At 36.8% G+C, this 19,673-nt stretch overlaps 1 pseudogene; it reads left to right on the plus strand.

Moving 5' to 3' along the window:
• The first annotated feature begins 1,020 nt into the window (after window positions 1–1,020).
• LOC125922711 (39S ribosomal protein L42, mitochondrial-like) lies at window positions 1,021–2,944 on the plus strand (annotated as a pseudogene).
• Window positions 2,945–19,673: the final 16,729 nt, after the last annotated feature.

The raw sequence follows: 19,673 nt of genomic DNA on the forward strand, positions 1-19,673 counted from the left end.
ATTAAAAAGGACTAAAGGTTGCCATGCAGAATAGGTATTGAAAAGCCTATGCTTAGACACATTGTATCAAAAGTTAACTGTATTGGGGCACCTGGATGGTGCAGTAGGTTAAGCATCTGACTCTTGATCTTGGCTCAGGTCATGATCTCACAGTTTGTGAGTTGGAGCTCAGCATCGGACTCTGTGCTGATGGCATGGAGTCTGCTTGGGATTCTGTCTCTCCTTCTCTCTGCCCCTCCTCTGCTTGTGCACATTCTCTCTCTCTCTCTTTCCCAAAATTATAAATAAGCTTAAAAAATTAACTGTATTAATAAAGAGAAAACTCTAAAAGGCCACAGAAGAAGAACAGATCAACTAGAATAGTAATTGGACTGACGTTAGAATTCTCAGCATAAGTGCTGTAGGTATGTATCAGAGAAGAAAACTTGATGGAATTAATGGAAAGAAAGGACAAAAAAGATAAATGGCGAGAGTAAAATCACTGGAAATTATGAAAAAGTAATCCTAATATAATAATAGTTTTAATAAATGTGAATGGTCATCTCACCAGTTAAAATATGGAAGTTTAGATGATATTTTAAAAAATAAAATGCAAAAAATCAACAGTGCACTATTTAGATTCAAATCAGGCAAAAAGACACATGAAATTTGAAAACAAAAGGATACAAACTGATATTGGCCATTATGAACCAAAAGAGAGAGGCCATCTTAATATCTGACTCCAGTTATGTCAGAGCAAAAAATGTTATATGGGGAAAAAGGGTGATGGTGACACATAGTGGTAAAATAATAGAGCAAGGAGGTATAACCATCATGAATGCATATGCTTTAACAGTATAACATCAAACTATACAAAGCTGCAATAGCATAATGGCAGAGAGACATAGTTGTATCAATATATGTTGCAAGAGGTTTTAACCTGCTTTCATCAGAAATTGATAAATAAATCAAACACTAAAAAAAAATAAACACTAATAGAGATGTAAAAGAACTGAGTAATGTAATAAGGAAGCTTGAACTATTTTATATATAATATAGACATATGTATGTGTATGTATATACATACACATGTGTATATACACATACGTGTGTGTATATGTGAGTTTGTATGTGTTTGTGTATTCCCCACATGGAAAATTTACTACACCATAAACGCAGTCTTAAATTCCAAAGAATCAATATCATGTATGCTGTATTCTCTGACCATAATCAATTAACACTAGAAATTTTAAACAGGAAAATAAGCATAGTTTACATAATCCTAAATGTCAGGTTTTATATTAATAAATAATCCTTGGATTAAAAGGAGATTATGAGGATTGAGGTAAGATGGCGGGCTTATGATGAGTGACTGTCAGGGATGAAAATAGGTATGCCTGGAAGCAGAATTTAAAAGCAGTTTCTCTTCAGATCATCTTCTTTCATACCACCTGATAAGCATCTTGAGTCACCATGGTATTAGCAGCAGTAAAATGGGAGATATCGAACAGAACTATCTGGAAACATTTATTTCCAATTCAAAACAGAGCTTTATATTGTGTTTGTCATAAACCTACGTATTCTCCTCTTCCAGATGACCATAATTGCAAGTAGAGTTTGCTTTGACATCTGATGACAGGATGACAGTATGCTACCACCCTTCTGTGGACATTCCGTATGAACATACAAAACCTACCCCACGGCCAGATCCTGTGCGTAATAATGAAGAAATACATGATCAAGTGCTGAAAACCAGATTACAAGGAAAAAATGAACACTTGGAGCAAGAACCTATGATAGAACAACGTAGCAAAATGTTCTTTACTAAGCGTCGTTTGTGTCCTCGTGGACAGTATCATAGACGTTGTAGGAAACTGGATCCTCCAAAAGACAGATGATATTGAGGTTTTCAGGAATCAAAGAGATGTTATCTTGTGTCTTATTTGCCATTTGAGGAAATGCAATTGAGTATATTCACTGTTATGTAGCAAAACAATAATAAAATGTCTTTTTATATATTAAAAAAAGGGGGGGATCATGAAAGGAATTTTGAAGTTTTAGGACTTAAACAACAATAAAACCTCACAAGTTACTGTTTGTAAGACACAGCTAACATAGTCCTTTGATGGAAATGTGTAGTTTCAAGTAAATTTACCAGAACACAGAAAGGTTGAAAACAAATAGGCTAAACATTCAGTTGAAGGAGTTGAAAATGTAGCAGAGAGAATACAAAGAAGCCAACTGAAAGAAACAAGGAAGAATTAACAACATTAAAAAAGAAATTAATAAAATGAATAAATAAAAATAATAAAAATATGGGGCACCTGGGTGGCCCAGTTTGTTGAGTGTACAATACTTGATTTCAACTCAGGTCATGATCCCAGGGTCATGGGATCAAGTCCTGCATTTTGCTGAGCCTGGAATCTGCTTAAGATGATCTCTCTCTGCCCCTCTTCCCTGCTCGTGCTCTCTAAAATAAAAAAATAAAAATATCAACAAAACTAAAGCTCTCTAGCAAGATCAAGCAAGAAAATGAAAAATAATGAAAACAGAAACTTGCAATGAAAAAGAAAAATAGCTACAGATATAACAGATTTTAAGTAAAAAATATTATGAGTAACTACGTCAGAATATACTTGGTAATTTACAAGATCTTAGCATAAACTACTTGGAAAAATACAAAGGGCCCAAATTAGAAAAATTGAATAGGTCAATAAGCAGTAGAGACATTTAATGGCTGTAAAAGACCTCCCTGCCACCAAAACTTTGTAGCCCTTGGTCTCTTTCGCATGGAATTTCTACTAAATTTTCAAGGAAATATTAATCTTATAATCTTTTTTCCAGAAAAGAAGCAGTTCAGCTTATTTAATGAGATTAGTGCAATCTTGATTCCGGTATCAGATAAAAGCAATAAAAATATTATAAGCCAGTTTCACTTGTGGATGCATGTTCCAGTATTCTAAATTAAATATTAGCTATAGAAACATTTGATAATTAAAAATTAATTCATTGTTCAGATCAAGTTCTCCTAGGAATGCACTGAAGTCTCAGCATAAAAAAATATGTCAAGGGAATTCACCATATTAATAGACAAAAAAAGTGACTAAATTGATGCAGAAAAAGCATTTGATAAATGTAAACACTTATTTGTTGAATAATATGCACCAGGATATGTTAAAATCTAGAGGAACTATGCTAATGTAATATGTTCTAGGAATCTAGGACAAGCTTAGAGTTTGTTATGGCTTGGTCTCATCATTTAATTCTCTGTACTTTTATTGAAGTTGTTCTTCTATTCCCAGAGGTCCATTAAGGAAGGCAGTAAGAATTTTGCTGAAGCATAAAATGACTGGGCAGAAAATGGTCAAAACAGAGGATGGGTTTTAGCTGCAGCTTTTCAAATAGCCTAGGGCAGGGTGGGATGAGAACCAGGGAAATCAATACAAAGATGACTGTAAGCCAAGTGATACACCACTAGTTGCCTAGCCAAGTTTACTCATTCATTTCCTAAACAATAACTTTTAATTTTTGCTCTTATAAAAATAGTAGAACTTTGGGGGAAAAAGATCCTACTATTTCAGTAGGAAGAATATTGTATTTCCCGGCCACAATGTCTGTTAACATTTTGGTGGATAGCCAAATACATATAATATGAAGGAGGAAGAAAAATCCATAACCAGAGAACATTTTTTTGAAATTATTGCCACCAGCATTTTTGTTTACATTTATTTTTGAGAGAGAGAGAGAGAGAGAGTGAGCACAAGTTGGGGAGGGGCAGAGAGAGAAGGAGACACAGAATCTGAGGCAGGCTCCAGGCTCTGAGCCATCAGCACAGAGCCTGACGCAGGGCTCGAACTCACAAACTGTGAGATCATGACCTGAGTTGAAGTCAGATGCTTAACTGACTGAGCCACCAGGTGCCCCTTGCCACCAGCATTTAAACTCACAGCTTTTCTTCTCCGTAGTCCATGCTCTTTCTTGTTTGGGGATCACAGATTCAAATGACTGCAGTGGCCAGACAGGTTTGAAGAGACAAGTTAAAAAGGGTGGCTTGATTGTGTGTTCTAGAAAAAGTGTGATGGTCCAAGGACATTTAAGACAAAGCACGTCTATAGGTCACCAGTTTGCAATCCCCACTTGGCTTACAACTCTTACCCTCATAGCATGTACTACGTAGCTGGGGAAACAGATAAGACATTTTGCATGTGAGAGGAGTATTTGGCAAGAGATAATCCAATGGTATACTATGTGGTATTATTTATATGATCCATAAGTATACAGAGGAAGAGAAATCACTTATGATGTTGGGGTGTTGTTATATCATCATCGTTTGTCTTGCTTTTTAGTTTACAAAGTGTTATTAGAATCTTCACTCTATTGTTTCTCACAGAAACCTTGGATGGAAACTAGGAAAAATGTTGTCCATGTTTTACATATGTGGAAGTTCAGTATCAGAGTGCTTGAGCAATTTACCCTTATTCTCATAGATATTAAATAACAGAACTAATATTCACAGTCTTTGTGCTGGGATATTGCAGTGAGCATCTGTGGGACTAGTTATGTCTTTCACTTGTCACAATGTCCCTTTGAGCATTCTACATGGTACCTGTGAAGGAGCCATGTTACAAGTTGACTTCAGCCCTTGGTCAAGCTGGCAAATGAGTTTCATCCCTAGAATGTGGGTACTCAGGACAAAGTGATGGCATAGTCTCTCCAGAGGGAAAGAAGCTGTGATAGGTAAACCTTTATAACTCTTGGCACCCTATCAGATGATGCAGTCTATGGTTTGGGGAACAGAAGAAACAGTCCTTAGAGAAATAAGGGACAAAAAACATACATTTAACAGTAAGCAGAGGCAAGAGATGGAGTCAGAAATTCTATGGCATTCTGGCCTGTGTTTCTAATGACACCCAAGGGCCACCTGCATTCGTATCCTTCCTACAGTTTAAATGCCTAACTTTTGGGCCTCCTGGGTGGCTCAGTTGGTTAAGCGTCCGCCCTTGGCTCAGGTCATGGTCTCACAGCTCATGGACTCTATGCTGACAGCTCGGATTCTCTCTCTCTCTCTCTCTCTCTCTCTCTCTCTGCCCCTCCCCCGCTTGTGTTCTATCTCTGTCTCAAAAATAAATAAACTTAAAAAAAAATAAATGCTCAACTTTTCCTTAGATTATACATATTTTAACTAATTTTTTAATTTTAATTCCAGTATAGTTAAAATTAAGTGTTGTATTATTTTTCGGGGAACAATATATTGTAATATGGATATTCTATACATTACTCGGTGTTCATCACATTAAGTGTATTCTTTAATTCTCTTTGCCTATTTAACCCATTCTCCCACCCACCTCCCCTCTGGTAACCTTCAGTTTGTTCTCTATAGTTAAGAGTGTATTTCTTGGTTTGTCTCTCTTTCTCCTTTGCTCGTTACTTAAATTCCACATATGAGTGAAATCATATGGTATTTTTCTCTCTCTTACTGACTTATTTCACTTAGCATAATACTGTCTAGCTCCATCCATGTTGTTGCAAATGGCAAAATTTCATTATTTTATATGGCTGAGTAATATTCCATTGTGTGTGTGTGTGTGTATATATATATATATATATATACACACACATATATATATGTATATATATACCACATCTTTATCCATTCATCTATTGATGGACACTGGGGTTGCTTCCATAATTTGGACATTTTAAAAAGTGCTGCAGTAAACGTAGGGGTCCATGTATCCCTGTGAATTAGTGTTCTTGTATTTTGGAGTAAATACCCAGTAGTGTGATTACTGGATTATAGGGTAGTTCTATTTTTAACTATTTGAGGAAACTTCACACTGTTTTTCAGAGAGGGTGCAGCAGATTGCATTCCCATCAACAGTGTAAGAGGGTTCCCCTTTCTCCATATCCTCACCAACACCTGTTGTTTCCTGGATTATTAATTTTAGCTATTCTGACAGATGTGAGGTGGTATCTCATTGTAGTTTTGATTTATATTTCCCTGATGATTCGTCATGTTGAGCATCTTTTCATGTGTCTGTTGGCCATCAGTATGTCTGTTCATGTCTTCAGCCCATTTTTAAATTGGATTATTTGGTTTTGGGGTGTTGGGTTTTCTAATTTCTGTATATATTTTAGATACTAACCCTTTATCAGAGATGTCATTTGCAGATGTCTTCTCCCATTCGGTAGTTTACCTTTTAGTTTTGTTGTTTCCTTTGCTGTGCAGAAGCTATTTAGTTTGATGTAGCTCCAGTAGTTTATTTTTGCTTTTATTTTCTTTGCCACAGGATACATATCTAGAAAACTGTTGCTATGGCCAAAGTCAGATAAAGTACTGCCTGTGCTCTCTTCTAGGATTTTTATGATTTCAGGTCTCACATTTAGGTCTTTAATCAATTTTAACTTTATTTTTGTCTATAGTATAAGATAGTGGTCCTGTTTCATTCTTTTGCAGGTAGCTGTCCAGTTTTTCTACACCATTTGTCAAAGAGACTTTTTCCCATTGTATATTCTTTAATTCTTTGTTGAAGATTCATGAGATCTTGACCTGAGCTGAAGTTGCATGCTCAAACCGCTGAGTCACCCAGGCACCCCAGCTTCTGGGTTTTATATTCTGTTCTATTGATCTATGTGTCTATTTTTATGTCAATCCCATACTATTTTGATTGCTATAGCTTTGTAATATACCTTGAATTCTGGAATTGTGATACCTTCAGTTTTGTTCTGCTTTTTTAAGAATTCTTTGGCTATTTGAGGTCTTTTGTGGTTCCATATAAATTTTAGGGTTGTTTGTTATAGTTCTGTAAAAAATGCTATTGGTATTTTGATGGGGATTGCGTTAAATGTGTAGATTGCTTTGGCTAGTATAGACATTTTAACGATATTAATTCTTCCAGTCCATGAGCATGGAATATCTTTCCATTTGTTTGTGTTATCTTCAATTTCTTTCATCAGTGTTTTATAGTTTTCAGAATACAGGTCTTTCACCTCTTTAGTTAAGTGTATTCCTAGATATTTTATTATTTTTGGTGGAATTGTAAATGGGATTATTTTCTTAATTCCACTTTCTGCTGCTTCATTATTTGTGTATAAGAATGCAACAGATTTCTGTACGTTGATTTTGTATCCCATGACTTTACTGAATTCATTTATTATTTCTAGTAGATTTTTAGTGGAGTCTTTTGGGTTTTCTATAAATAGTATCATAGCATCTGCAAATAATGAAAGTTTTACTTCTTCTTAACCAATTTGAATGCCTTTTATTATTTCTTCTTCTTCTTCTCCTTCTTTCTTTTTTCTTCCTTCTTCCTTCTTCTTTCTGTCCTCTTCCTGCCTGATTGCTGTGGCTAGGACTTTCAGTATTATGTTGAATAAAAGTGGTGAGAGTGGACATCCTCGTCTTGTTCCTGACCTTAGGAGAAAAGCTTTCATTTCCCCATTGAGTCTGATGTTTGCTGTCGGTTTTTCTTCTTCAGGTTATACTTAAGATAAATTTTCTTCCAGTAAACTCCCTTTGTGCTTAAGCATTAGATGCAGGAAATTTTTATTAGACTTAAAAATGACTTACTCTGTCTTTATACCTTCTGGGTCCAGGAGGGGTTAAAAGATGAGTTTTTCTCTCACGAGGCTTTCAGAGATTCTATCACATATTTGGGAACTTCTCACTTGTAGTTATCTTGTAATAAGTGATGCATTTTCTTCTAGTTCATCACTCAGTCTCTCCTCAGTTACTGGGAATCCAGCAGGGTATATATAAGTCCCATTGCCCTTCCCAGTGGGTCCTGTTGGATAGGACATAATACAAACCTTCATATGTTCTTCTTTTTATGCATGATCCATAATTGGGACACTGGAATCTTTCATGTACTCTTTGACCTGATAAACTCTGGAGTGTAGGTAGACCTCACAGTCTGGATTCATTCATCAGCAGGTAAATGCCTTTCCTCTGGATGTTTAAATTCATCAGATGAGAGTCAGATTCCAATCTACTGAGTTTTCCAAACTTCATGTTCACATATTAAGCTCATATCAAGTAGTAATGTTGAAGCTCCTTTAACTAGTTTGCAGGTGACAGTGGGTACAACAGACCCACTTTTTTCATAATTTTACTTTGATCACCTAGATTATAAATTTCTAGTCTTAAAGTCTAGGAGAGCCAGAGTTAGAAAGTAATACACGTGCTCTGTGTTTTGCCCAGAGAAGAGTTGAACCCACCAGGTTTCCTACTATTATGTTTACCAATTAAGACTTTAAATTCTCTGCGGGTGTTTTTATTTTTGTTTTTTCCTCAACTTAATGTTTTTTGAATCCATTGTATTATAAATCATTTCTAGAAATATTTCCTGCTATAGTAAAATGCTGATTTGTGACCTTGTTTTGGAATATTTTTTTAATTGGACTTTTGTGGAAATCACCTGAATAATGATTAATAATAAGCAGAATAAATTTTATGTGAAAGTTATTTCAGAAGTCATTTATTTTACTTCTGTGTGACTGCTGTTGCAATTTTCTGGGCATACTAACCAACTAATTTGAAAGTTAAGCTCTTTGTGTGATTGCATGTTTCTTGCCTTTAGAGTAATGAAGATTTTGGAAAGACATCATCAAAGCAGAAATAGGAAGCTTATTGACTCTTGAATATTTAGTGTTTTATTACATTTACCATAAATTCTGGTTTCCTAAGTTAACTAACATGAAACACATCCAGTTGTAACAGAGTTTGTGTTACCTACAGATTTCAATTTAACAATTTTCTTTCAAGCTTCAGATTTGATGGAAATCCATCAAGTTTCCCAAGGCATGTCTAGCAGAATGAGGTTGTACATAAGTGTTTTTGCTTGAGTTTCTAGGAGCAGAGCATGGGACAGGAATTCTTGTTCAGGTGGTTTATCAAAAGAGCACTTGAAGAGAAATGAGGACAATAGGATGAAACAGGAAAAAAAGACAAATAAGAAGCTGAGCCAGAATGTGGGCTTAGCTGGAGACTAGCTTGTTTAATCCCACAGGAAGCTTCAAAGTTCTCCCACAACAAAGTTTCTCCTACATCATGGAACTCAGTCATTGGCAGTGGTCTTCCCTTGGAGGGGTAGGTGATCATAGCCTATTAGGCAAGGCTGTTCCTGTTCTTGTGAGGGCAAGTTTCCAGAGACAGGAGTAGCTGTGAGTTATCAACTAATACAGTTGTGAGGGAAAAGTTGCCCCCCCTGTTTACATGATGATGGTTGTTTACCAGCAGGATTCTTTACAGTCCATCCTTTGAGCTCAGATACCCAGAGGTCATGGCACAGCCTCTTCAGAATTCTGATTGGAAAACCTTACAAGGGGGTTACTGGGAGGAGCTCTAGCTGCTGCTGCTGTAGTTTGTCCTGAGATTACAACTAACATGCATCACTTCCTGCCTCCACTGCCAATTTTAAATTCCTCTCCCCAGTGATTAGCGCTTCTGCCAATCTGTGAAGTTTGCCTGGTGGAATGCCCCAGGCCTCATCCTTATTCTGAAGGGTGTGAGCCTTTTGGTCACTCTGCCTTTACCAGGTCATGGTTTCTTTGCTTTCCCATGTACAATTATAGCTGGGAATGAAGGTTACATGGCTTACCTGAGTGCTCAGCATATTCTCCCTTGCCCCTAATCTGTCACAGAAGTTATGGTTCCTCCTGATTGTCCTGGTCCATTATTGCTGTCAGAGTAGTAATCCTTTTCTTCGCTTGCTGATCTCCTGGCACGAGGATCAAAGTGAACAGAAAGCAGTGTTAACTCTAAGATTAGTGGGATTCTTGCTGGGTCCTTGGAGGAGGGATTACACAGAACCTAAAATTGTGGAGACATTATGTGTGTTTCCCCAAGTGGGTTTCTGGGGGGTGAGAACGAGTGGGACTGCTTCTTCCTCTATCCCGTCTTAGCCAGACCATTTATTCTACTGTTATGGACATAGCACTATAGAAGGGCTATTGGATTAAGATACTATGCTGAATGATAAAAAGATAGGGCCGTATCCTTTCAAGGTGTTCTCTTCAAGCTTCTATTTTAGCAGCATATTTAAAAGGCCATTTCAATCTCCTAATGGGTTGGCAGCTTAGATGGCACAATATGTGGTAGGAACAATGGATGCTGTTGACACAAGACCACTGTTGCTGCTCCTTCACTGTACAGTGGGTATGTAGGTACATGGTAATGTTATGCAGGATTCCATGGCAGTAAATTAGACATGCTCTGAGCCCTAGGTAGTGGTGCTGGCGGGGAGTTGTGACCCCAAAAAGGCAGAGCTGCACCTGGAATAGTGGGTCAAGCACAGACAGGATGGAACATTACTCTTTCCAGGAGATAAGTGTCTTATTGGTCTTACAGAAAGATAGCACCATTTGGACACTCACTGTTGTTCTCTACTGCTGGCAAGTTAGATGTTCAGCAGTGGCAATAGCGAGATCAGTATTGGTGAGAATTAGCCCACGCCAATGGTCCCTGGACCCACAGACCATGCAGAGGTCCATTTCTTCTTCCACCATGGCCATTCTAGTTCTTGGCTGTTCTATTCCAGCACCAGAGAAGCTGAAGATAGAAGGTGGGTGACCGAGTTATCCTGTTTCTGGCTGTCGAATGCCTCTTCTGACGTAGATTCTCTCTAGTGGATGTTAACATTTGATCTAAAGGTCCTCGTTTCAGTTGAACCTTTTTTACATGTATCATTTTCTAAGGGGTTGCTTTAGTTTTATGATGAATATATGTAATTGTGATAACAATATACTGGAAAAATTTTGCCGTTTTACGTGTAGAAATCTTACTTCCATTTAGGTCCCGTAATCCTCTCCACTTTAAAAATTTATTTTCTCTACCCACATCAAAAACCCCATCAACTAGTATTATAGTTTTTGCCTCAAACATGAAACATGATTAAAAAACTCAGGAGAAGTATCGTCTATATTATGTTTACTTCCCAACCTCCCTCCCTTTTTTTAAACCTATTGCATTGTTATTTCTTCCTTTCTGAAGTCATTTACTTTCTGTTTGGAGAATTCCCTGTCTCCATTCTCTATGGGTAGGTCTGCTGCCCTTAGAGGTACACATTCCTTTAGTTTTACTTCATCTGAGATTGTCTTAATTTGCCTTCATACTTGAAGGATATTTTCGCCAGGTATAGAATTTAGGGTTGACGGGTTTTTTTTTTCCCTTTCAGCACTTGAAAATGTGCTACTTTAGTGTAATATAAACCAGTACTTCTAGGGCTAAAATTTAATTATATGGTTGTAGCCTAAATAGCCTATTTTGATTGGAAAAAGAAAAGACGGGGTGCAATTTTTGTTCCTTTCCTTATATTGCAGAAAGTATTTCTTTTTGAAGGGAAATACACATGAAAACATTTTTTTTGGCTGCTCCCAATTGCAGTTGAATACTAGGTAGTTGTTTATTGCTTTCTTTTTCTTCTGAGACATGCAGAGAGAAGCAACTGTTCTGAGGGCAAAGAGGATGAAAACACAAACTAACAGTTTAGTCCAAATGAGCAGCCTGCTGTGTCCAAATGAGAGAAGAGAGCCAGTTACACAAAAGCAAAAATCCATCTTGGGAAGCTCTCTGAGGTGAAGTGTCGGGAGTTTGGACTCAGGCATGCCTAGCATTGAATCCCATCTCCACTGTTTACTAGGTGTATGAACTTTGGTGAGTAATTTATCCTCTCTAGGTGTCAATCCCCCCACAGGTAACATTGAAATTATACTACTTGGCGTCATTGTGAGAATTTAAACAACAGCAGGATCCTAGCATTCATTCTCAACTGTCTTTCCAGGGTGTTTCAGTTGTATTTCTTCTTCTCCTTTTCATGTAGAGGCAATGTAAAGAAAGATTAAGGAAAACCCACTAGAAAGCGTGTCTGGCTCCAGCTTGGGAAACATGATGAACTAGCAAAGTTAAGATTTATTGTGAAAGGTATAATTTGAATCTTTTATTTCTTTAAGAGTTGTGATGTTATCACCTCCTAAGTTTATAGAGAGCTACTATTATTTAGTTTATTAGTTTCATTATTTTCATAAAGGAGAATATAAAGAAAAGTTTATTAGTCTGGGTCAAATCAAGGGAGAGATATCTTACAGCAACTTGAACAGGAAAGGTTTTATATAAAGAATTATTAACTGCAACAGGACATTGGAGCAATTAGGGTTTTGCTAGTAATAAGTAAAGAGAACATTAACGAATACAGTATAACAGACATAAGTGCAGTTACTACCCAGGGCTGAGATAGAGAGTCCTAAGAATAGATCCCATTTTGCCCCTCTCCTCCACAGCTGAGATCTGAATCCTGTGGGAAAAAGCACAGCCCTTTTAGTGACTGTCGCAGAAGTCACTGTGAGGGTACCCTGGGGGAATTTACTGGAAATGTGTCCTCAGGAACTGGCCAGAATTCTGCTTTCTAGGGCTCCCGGAAAAGTTGTTGAGGAGGTGTATCATTTGAAGCAGTGGTACAAATCTGCCCGAGGGTGGTGATGACCACTGTACTGCTGGCCACTGTGTATTTCAGGAGACTGGCTCTGAAGAAGCCATATACACTGCAGGAATCTGGTGCTGGAAGTGGACTACACTATAGGAACTAGACACTGCAGATGCACTGTGGGAGTCTGCCAAGTGAGTGCATCAGAACGAGGAAGCAAAACCCTTTGCTCCTGCAGTGTCTCTCCAGCACCGTCTACTGACAAAGTTTGACATTATGTGGCAGACAGGCGACAATATTTAAGGGGCCCAGATCCATTCTCACAGAGCAAGCAAAAAGTAAGAATTTGAAGCTAAGAGGTAATAATTTATGACTGGCACATAAGGGATGGAGAATTTATGATTGGAAATCTGTGTTAGAACTTAGTGAGAGTGATTGTCTTTATCTTATGAAAAGCATGGTCTTAATTATTCAAACCATGATACCAATGCACCAATGCCTCCTGGTGGTCGTAATTTGAAATTGCATTTCAAATCTTTGCACCAGTTAGATCTTTTATAATTGAAATTGTATAACATAAGCCATAGGATTGTGGCAAACATAATACTCTATACCCAGAGTTCCTAAATTATAAATTACATTTAAAAGCATATTTCTGGTTAGAGGCACTTAGACTGCAACAGATATTATTGTATAAATTTGAATACGACTTGATTTGATCCTGAAAAATTTATTTAATATTAGGGTCAGGAGTTCAAATGATAGCTAATGTAACTACTCAGATGATTCAGGTTTAAGCCTCTCAGGTTGCTTTAAGGTTTGCAAAATGAGTTAGATACATGGGTTCTAGGGTAAGTTCATGATCCTACTAATTGATTGACTGCTGACATGTGCAAGGGTCTGCAGGACCAAAGAGTATTATTCACGGACTTTCATTAGAAGTAGATGCCATGTATAATTTTTTACTGGATTTTTATAAATGTAATTTTTTACATGTTTACTTTTTCCTTCTCTGTGTCATTTAGCATTTTCTAAAAATTTAAGTGTAGTCGACACACAATATTATATTAGTTTCAGGTGCACAGCATAGTGACTCAACAATTATATACCTAACAAAATGCTCACCATAGTAGGTGTAGTTACCATCTGCCACCAGAAAAAGTAATTACAATATTATTGATTATGTTCTCTATGCTGTACTTTTTATTTTTGTGACCTACTTATTTTATAACTGGTAGTTGGAACCCCTTAATACCCTTCACCTTTGACAACACATTTCTTTAGGAAGTTCTCCTCTCCTTTGTTTTACATGGCCCTGCTTATTTTTCTCTTCTGGGCTTGTTTTGTTTTGTTTTGAAGCACTTAAAGTGTCAGTATTCCTAAGTTCCATCTTAAATGCTCTCTCTTATTCTGTATGTTTTTTTCCAGGGTGGCAGTATAACATCACACTTAAAAGCATAGAGCTTCTAGTTAGAGAAATCTTGAATATTAGCTCTGCCATTTCCTGCTTTGTGATCTTGGGTAACTTAGTATCTCTAGGCTCAATGTCCTCATCTGTAAAAATGAGCTATCTCCTCTTACCTCCTAGAGTTGTTGAGATTTTGAAATGAGATATATGTAAAGCCTTTATCATAGTGCTTAGTGCTTGGCACATAGAAAGTGCCAGATAAACAGTACTTTTGATTATCTATTTGTCTACTTCAAATAATATGCTTATGATTTCAGATCTTTAACTAAAGCTTCTCTGTTGGGCTCCAAATCTCTGTATGAGGTGGTTTCAAATGCCATTTGGGGCCTGTTGTACATCAGTGATGAGGATTACATCAGTACAAGAGGAATTGAAAAAAATAAGGATGCTTCAGTTGAGTTTTGAATTGAAGGCAAGTTAACAATTAAGTTAACTTATTGAATTAACAATAGCCTTTTGTATCAAGATTCATGCCTTAATTTTTGGTGTTGAAATATCCTTTTGTAAGAATGAAATGTTGATATTATAAGATGATAGTTTTTTGTTTTTTAAAGAACACATCCTGTCTTATCAAAAGAAAAAATTGGCAGTCTTAAACTGGTCCCTCATATTTATTTGAAAATTTTGCTGGTATGTGAAACCTAAAAACCTAGGAACCTCTGATCTGTTGGACAGCTTTACCTGAGTAAACTATGAGTGCCTCAAACTTGACACTATAAAAAGTATACTCATTATCTCCTTCTTTCTCTTCACACAAAACCCAACTCCTTTTTATTATATACTGTAAAGGATGTCATAACTCTCCATCCCAGTTAATTGTCAGAAGTAAGTTATCTTCAAACTGCCCCTGGTCCTGTTACCCTTACATTTAATTAATTGCTAATTCCTTCAGTCTGTCTCTTATTATTTCTTGATTCATACCCGTTGCCACTGTCATCTTTTTTTGTTGGAATTGTTTTCTTCTTACCTCCAGACTCCTTTCATTCTAATTCATCCCATCTGAAACTGCCAGAATGATCTTTTACTTTTTGGTCTAAATTCCCTCATACCATCTTCTTTGCGGTTAAACTTTTCAGTATAGATAGAAGGTCCCGCCTTTCCCATCTGCTACTCCTCCCTCACATGGATCTTTCATGCCTGCCATAATTAGCTCTTTACATCTCAATTGTTTTGGAATCTTTGCACATCCACTTCTACCTGTTAGTGAATATCCTCTCCTCATCTGGAAAATTCCAATTAGTCCTTCAAGGTTCCATTTGCATTTCTACCAACAAGACAGATGTTTATACATACCAAACTGTATTTGGTATGCCGGCATATTTTCATGCCATTTATTTTCATTATTAAAAGGGCGTGGCTGAGGGTACAACTAAGGGATAGGCAGAAGGAATAGAATGCATGCTGTTAGCACAGCCATGCATTCTTAGCCTCTAGCACTGATCTGCAACCAGGACTGTTTGTAAATATGAAATGTGCCCTTTCCTTTTAGGTACTTAGGTATGTCTTCTATGCTGTGTGTAGTAATAACCAGAAATAGAAATTAAAAAAAAAAGATTATCAGGTGAGATCAGCTAATGTAACAGCTTATCTTCTTGAGGAAAAGTTCTAAAAGCTTAATCATTGTCCACTATGTTCTTTTTCTTTTCTTTTTTTTTTTTAACATTTATTCATTTTTGAAAGAGAGAGACAGAGTGCAAACAGGGGAGGGCTAGAGAGAGAGGGAGACATAGAATCCGAAACAGGCTCCAGGCTCCGAACTGACAGCACAGAGCCTGACACGGGGCTCAAACTCAAGGACCGTGAGATCATGACCTGAGCCGAAGTCGGCCACTTAACCGATTGAGCCACCCAGGTGCCCCAATGTCCACTATTTTCTTAAAGATGGTTCTTGCTGTGAATTGCACCTCAAGACTCAGAGGGGACCCAGAAGTATCATTGCTTATCCTTAACTATGCCTTTCATCTCAGTCAGGCTATTCAGAGGAGCATATTAGAGAGAAGAAACTCCCTTTCCCACTCAGGGCAGCTGATTTCAGGAATAGGCTTATATTATCTAAGCTTGATCAATGGCTTAAATTTTTTTGTGATCCATTATATCATATATGTTCTCGATATTTTGAAAGTGCTTTGATACTGTTTCAGTTAAGATGATAGGTCTGCAATTCAACACCCAACTGAGCATTTGGGACATTTTATTCTCTTACAACGCATATGAAAGAGGCAGTACATCAGGTTCATCAGCTCTGTGATGTCATCAGAGATCCAGTTTCTTCCCACCATTCTGTTCCTCGGTGCATTTAATTTTTATCCCCCTTTTTGCATCAGGAGGCAAGGTGGCTGCTGAAGTTCTAAGCATCACTACTATGACATGCCATCATCCCAAATAGGGAGGAATCAAGATGAGACATTAAAGTCACGATTGATAAGACTAACCATAATCCAGTCCTTGGGGCTGGGCACATTGCTCACCCACACACAAATGGGTTTTGTCATCAAGGAAGAAGGGAGAGAAAGGCTATGGAGTAAGCAACTAACATTGTCTGCCACGCATAATCCTTCCCTTTTAACTCTTTGAAATATAACAGTGTGGCATAAGGGTCCACCTTGGCATTTTACTTCTACCATCCAGACCAGTTTTTTTCTCCCTTGTTTCCCCTTGACTTTCTACAATTTAACCTTCCCTTCTCCTGGGACGTCACCATCACCACCCAGTGGATTTAAGCAAGTCCTACTGTATATTTACTACATATGTTAGGTTGAACGATGTGAATTTACCAACATTAACATATTTTTCCAACAAGAATTTCAGAATTTTCCCAAATAATTTAAGATTCGTGGACGTAAATGATAACTGTGGGAAAGTAAGTACATAAAATTTGCTTAAAGCCAACAGACAATGTTTTGAATGATGAAAAAATCAGATTTGCAACTGAAATAATGATAATTTACATTGGACATCTTCATTTGGAAAAGGGGGAAAAAATCACCTGCTAATAACATTGAGTCCCATTCCTAGAGACTGACAATGGTTGATAAGTCTATTTTTATTGCTTAAATTTGAGTAAGGTAATCTAGTCGTACCTGCAAAGACAGAAAAGGTATTATTTTATGACTTTCTTGTATAGTATGAACTACTATTTATCTTATGCCTTCCTCTCTCCAAGCTGGGTATATCACAATGGCTGCACAAATATTGGAGACGGAGTGTGACTCAATAGAGAAGAATTAATGTTTCTACAGTAGGATACTAAAAATTAAAAAAAGATGAGTGGAAAAAGCCAGCACAGAGGGGAAAGATAAGATAAGTGTCTCAAACACTTGAACATGGAGAAGATCCAGCACTTTGCAGGGAGCTGTAGCCAGACTTTGTAACAGGAGAGGAAGTCATCTGGAAAATGGCATTTCTCACACACCAGCTGTAAGTCAATCTCCTGGGTAAGAATATCAAGTTAAACAACCTCGTAGGTCTCTCGTGTCTATGAATGTAATAAGATTCCAGCAATAGAATCATTCTTTTGTTCCGTAGTTTCCCACTTGCTGCTCATATCCTGCTAAAGTCATCTTCTTCTCCAAAGTCTTGCCCACCAAGTTCCATGTGCTTAGTCCCTTATGTCCCTTTGGTGGAAAAAATAGATCAATAGTATCAGAAGTCACCCTGAGGTATAGCCAAATAATAAAGAAAGCTGAACTGTGATGATTACAACATAGGCTATTTAACAGCTGGACAGGGACTGTATGAGAGCTTTTGAGGAATTAAGAAATGAGAAAAAGGAAGAGAATGAAATACAAATACACAAATTACAAAAAGAGAAATGAAGATTGTCAGGAAATAAGGGCATAAAAACACATAAGGCAATAGCAGAGTGAGAAAAAAGATTTGTGCAAGTTGGAAAAATGTGGATTACAGTTCTGGCTTCACCAACTAGTCATGAAATTTTGAACAAGCCACTTAATCTTTACTTTTTAAAAACTGCTTCATTGAAATATAATTTACCTTTAGTACCATGTACCCATTTAAAGTATACAATTTAGGGCTTTATAGTATATTTTCACAATTGTATAATAATTACCACAATTTAATCACAGAGCATTTTATTACCCTCCAAAGAAATCTCATACCCATTAGAGATATTTTCTCCTCCCCCAATTTTAAAAACCACTAAGCTACTTCTGTCTCTATAGCTTTGCCTCTTCTGAATATTTCATATAAATTTCACTTATGTAATGATTTCAAGGTGCATCTGTGTTATAGCATATATCAGTTCTTCATTTTTATTGCTGATTTGCATTGTCATACTTTATAATTTTCTTTAAAAAAACAAAGCCATTTACCTAATATTTTAGATTACCTCTGTAAACCTTTTTTTCTTTTGAGTTAATTATCCTTGAAAGAAAAATAAATTGTCACCCCTTGTCTGGGAATGACTAAGATCATCATAATTTCCTTTATGAAGCAGAAGTAAAAATGAGAAACAGAGAAACATCTGTATTTTCTGAAATGTAAAGGAAACTTACCTCAGACCTTGTGACTCCAAGGACACAATGCCATCTTTCACCTGTTAGTCATTAGTTCATTCATTCAACAGGTGTTTAGACTTCTACATGCAAAGAACTATATGTCCCTTTATTGTCCCCTATGGAGGGATATGGAGGTAACTAAGATAGAATTAATTCTTATTAGCCTTATCAGAACCACCAGACCTGGGAATAAAATGTCTTCATCTAACACCTGCTGAAGTGTGGCATCACCAGAACCAAAGGGAGAATGAAGAGAGAGAGAGCCAAAGGGCTGGGAGCCATAGTTTTCTTCTCAGGTTTTATGGACATTGGAGTCAGTTTGCTTAGACACTTACTAAAAATATAAAATCCTTCTGCTTAGTTAAGGCTATCTTGGGTAGCTTCCTTGTTTTTGTAATATAAACACATAGGAAATCTTCAAGTACTGGGTGAGAGCTCCGAGTTGTTTGGGGTTGTGGAAAACTGGAAGATGTAGTGGCAGAGAAGAAAGCAGCCAGAGGACACAGTCTCTGAGGTCTTAATAGGAAAATTGGTGATGAGGAAGCTTATCTTGGGCAAAGATTTCCTCTGGAAAGGGTAGGAGGCCTTTGCCTCCACTCACCCACTTTGTGTAATATCCTTATTCAAGGCCCATAAACATCATTAAATAAAAATAGCAAAGTTGGTCTTTGGGTTCCTAAGATCATTCTTTTATTTTTTATACCATTGAGCAGGTAGTTCTAGACTCTGATTAATGTCAGAGTTCAGTGTTTCAAATTTGAAACATTGGTAGAGACCCTAGAAAGAGCTCAAAGGAATATATTAAAGAGAAATATAGGGCTTGTGAATAAAAACTTACAAAGAAACATCATGCTATTATTCACCATGAGGAAGAGTTGGAAATTTATTTCATAAAAATGAAAGAATGGTTGCTCTTTATGGGTCTGAACACAGAATAATTACAAATATATCTTAATTACTGAGAAGCTTAATAGTAAAAGACTAGTTTAACAATAAAAGGCCTATCATTTTTTGGTAATTATATGCCTTTTTCCTTTGAAGCCAAAATAATTGACCAGATTGATTCAAGTCGTGCAGACAAAAGCTAATTTAGTGAAAATATGTATATTCTGAACACACTCCAGTGAAATTTACCCAAGAAAAGGGAGAGAAAAGGACATATCTAAAGATGCAGAATAAAATTACAGTACTGTGAAGAATGAACACTCTTGTATAAAAAAAACTTACTTGTAATGGACTATTTCACAGAAAAAAATTACTTAGAAAAATTGAATGAAGTTGCAATAAAAC

The sequence above is a fragment of the Panthera uncia genome, chromosome B1, assembly GCF_023721935.1.
Source record: "Panthera uncia isolate 11264 chromosome B1, Puncia_PCG_1.0, whole genome shotgun sequence".
NCBI classification, from domain to species: domain Eukaryota; kingdom Metazoa; phylum Chordata; class Mammalia; order Carnivora; family Felidae; genus Panthera; species Panthera uncia.